Source organism: Lynx rufus, unplaced genomic scaffold (assembly GCF_022079265.1).
Source record: "Lynx rufus isolate CCGP_SWC_20201006 ecotype Redwood Valley unplaced genomic scaffold, mLynRuf1.p SCAF_31, whole genome shotgun sequence".
In the NCBI taxonomy this organism is placed as follows: Eukaryota; Metazoa; Chordata; class Mammalia; order Carnivora; family Felidae; genus Lynx; species Lynx rufus.
The window spans coordinates 2,988,740-2,991,889 of record NW_025814847.1 but is presented as its reverse complement, the minus strand read 5'-3'; the positions used below and the strand labels follow the sequence as shown (position 1 = coordinate 2,991,889).

At 40.2% G+C, this 3,150-nt stretch overlaps 1 non-coding gene across 1 annotated transcript; it reads right to left on the bottom strand.

Annotated features, from left to right (window-relative positions):
• Nucleotides 1-234: 234 nt before the first annotated feature.
• Nucleotides 235-319, bottom strand: TRNAR-UCG (transfer RNA arginine (anticodon UCG)). Its single transcript has one exon. It is a non-coding gene; the product is annotated as a tRNA-Arg (tRNA).
• Nucleotides 320-3,150: the final 2,831 nt, after the last annotated feature.

The following is a 3,150-nucleotide window of genomic DNA, read 5'->3' as shown; positions in this document are numbered from 1 at the left end:
CCGAGTATGAAGTCTGACCGCCCTACTGGACAGTCCCATCAAGGGGAGCTGCTCCAGCCTCCCAGACCAGGCCCCAGACATGTGGATTAGGCCATCTTTTTTTAAGAATTTTTTTATTATGTTTATTTATTTTGAGAGAAAGAGACAGAGTGTGAGTGGGGGAGGGGCAGAGAGAGAGGGAGACACAGAACCCGAAGCAGGCTCCAGGCTCCAGGCTCTGAGCCGTCAGCACAGAGCCCGACGTGGGGCTCGAACCCACGGACCGCGAGATCGTGACCTGAGCCGAAGTCAGACGCTTAACCAACTGAGCCACTCAGGCACCCCAGGAATACTCTTTTAGTCATCAAGTAATAATTCATTTATCCCTAATACTTCCTTTGTCTTCAAGTTTATTTTTGTGATTAGATCAAGCTTGTTAATCATGTCACTCAAATCTGCATACTTACTAATTTTAGCCTGCCTCAGCTTCTGCGTTTTGTGCATGTATAATTTTACCTTATTCTTTCCAATTCTTATGTTTTATTTCTCTTGGCCATTATTCAGAGAGTGCAGGCACAAAGTCGTGAAGCCCGTGTCATCTTCCCCCTTTGGGGTTTCTTGGTGACCGGATGTCTGCTCCTGACTCATATTGGATGTGGAACTTGAGTTAAAAATGAACTTTTATGGTGCGGCGTAGGGAATATAGGTAATGATGTTACAAAAATCTAGCTATGAAACTGTCTTGAACTGATGTTTTTTTATAAGAGTGTTCTTTAGCGATGGTCTAAATTTCTACCATGATACGTTATCTGTTCAGACTTTCTTCCCTAACTCAGGACAGTTTTTATTTTTAGTTATTTTCCCTGGTTTCTATTTGCTAGTATTTATTTATTTTTAATCTCAAAATAACCAGCTCTTGAGTTTAATTACAGTTCTTTGTTTTGTAATTTATAAATTTTTACTTTTCGTAGATTTTTTTGTTTTCTTCAAATTATTAAATGAAATGTTTAATTTTTTTCCTCTTTAGCCATATGAATATTCATGGCTCTGGATTTGTGTGTGTGTGTGCTTTAGCCATATTTTGTAAGTTCTGATACAGTCTTTTCATTATAACATGTTCTAGGTAGTTTACAATTTCAGTTTTGATTTTGTCTTTGAAACAAGAATTTTTAGAGTTTTCAAATATCTAGATGGTAGATTTTTCTTTTTCTCTTTTTGCTATTATTAATGATGTTTCGTTCATCATTTCATTGTAATCCAAAAATATGGTGTGTGTATATCCTACTTTCTGGAATTTATTGAGATTTTCTGTGACCTAATATGGTCGTCGTTGTTGTTAGTTGTTAAGTATTCCATGGGGCTTTGAGAAGAATGTATATTCTTTATCTTCAGGACAGAAAGTTCTACATATATTTAGTATAACCAGCTGGTTAAATATGTTAAGTAGATCTTCAGTGTTCTCATGTAATACTTTTGGTTGATTCATAAATTGTAAAATTATGTGATTTGATATATGGAAAGTTGTGGTCAATCTTATGTTTTTCATCATTATATACAGCCCTTCTTTTGGTCCAATTAAATACCTTTTTTTTTTTTTTTTTAGCTTGAATTAGATTTGTCTGAAATTAATGTCAGGATTCCTGTCCCTATTTGTCTGGTATGCTTTTTTATTTTTTGTTTTTTTTTAATGTTTTATTTATTTTTGACAGAGAGAGAGAGAGGGAGGGAGAGGGAGTGGGGAGGAGGGGCAGAGAGAGAGGGAGACACAGAATCCGAAGCAGGCTCCAGGTTCTGAGCTGTCAGCACAGAGCCCGACCTGGGGCTCGAACTCACGGACTGTGAGATCATGACCTGAGCTGAAGTCGGACACTCCACCAATGGAGCCACCCAGGCACCCCTGTCTGGTATGCTTTTTAGCATCAATTCACTTACCTTTTAGGTCACTTTGTTTTAGAACGATTTCTCGCATATAATATATGCAAAAACCTATTGGGTTTCATTTTTAGATCCCAAATGTATCTATTGCTTTTGTAACGTTTATTTATCACCTATGCATTCATATGACAACTGTGTCGGTCTTAATCCTGTCACTTAATTTTGTGTTACCAAACTTTCTCTTCTAATTGCTTTATTTTCTTTCGATCCCTCGTCAGTATTTTCTTTTACGGTTGTATTACATTGCTTATACTTCAAAGAGTGTATAGTGTCTTTTCAGTTCTCTTAGTGGCTAGCTGTGCAACTCTAGTGTTCTTAAAGCTCTTTTTCTTGATTAGACTCCATTTCTTTTCTGATAAAAAAGAAAGAGACCAGCTCACTTTTACCTCTTGCCATGTTTTCTTCCCTTTCACCTCCTGATGAGTAATAATAGAACTTCCACATTCTCTAAAGTTAGAACATTTATGCCGAGTCCTACAACCATAGTTCTCACACTTGCGGAACGTTGGTGCCGTGTTTACGTGGGCTCGAGAGTCCCCTCCGACTCTGGTTCTTTGTCTTGAGGGCTCCACGGTGCCACCGTCACCGAGCTCTTGCACGTTAGAAAGAATTTGTCTTGTCTTTGTTCTGAAGATAACTGGGTCTAAAATTCTTGGGCTAAACGTGCCTCTCTTGCAGCACCAGCCGTCGTCGTGGGGCGTGGGGCGCGGCTGTGGCTGCGTTCCCCGTGACTCACCCTTGACCTCTGAAGTGGCGTAACTTCGTCAGAATGTGTCGGATGCTCCCTTCCATCACGTCCACCTGCGTTTACTCTGTTGGCTTTGCTCAGTGCGCCACGAATGGCTGCGTGGGCTCTTCTGCGCAGCACTCATACCACTGTTTTCCCAGAATAACTTTAGCCTTTTGATTCTTTCCTATTTTAGTTTGCGGAGTTTTCTCGAATCTGCCTTCAGTGCTCGGTGCGTCGTAGCAGTTTCTCATCTTTCCTGTTTCCTAACGTAGCTCGTTTTCCTCTTCCCTTTCCAAACGTTGTTAATTTACCTCCAGTCTTGTTTCTTTGATTTTTCACTCCTAATAAGTCTATTACATTAAAAAAAGAGAGCTTTTAAACAAACTCCTCTGATATCACGGGGAAGACAGTATCTGATTCCCCCCCCCTTGGACTCAGAGGTCTGGCCTTTCTTCTGCCGTGCGTGCCCTTTCCCCAAATTGCTCTCGTACAGACGGTGAGCCCCG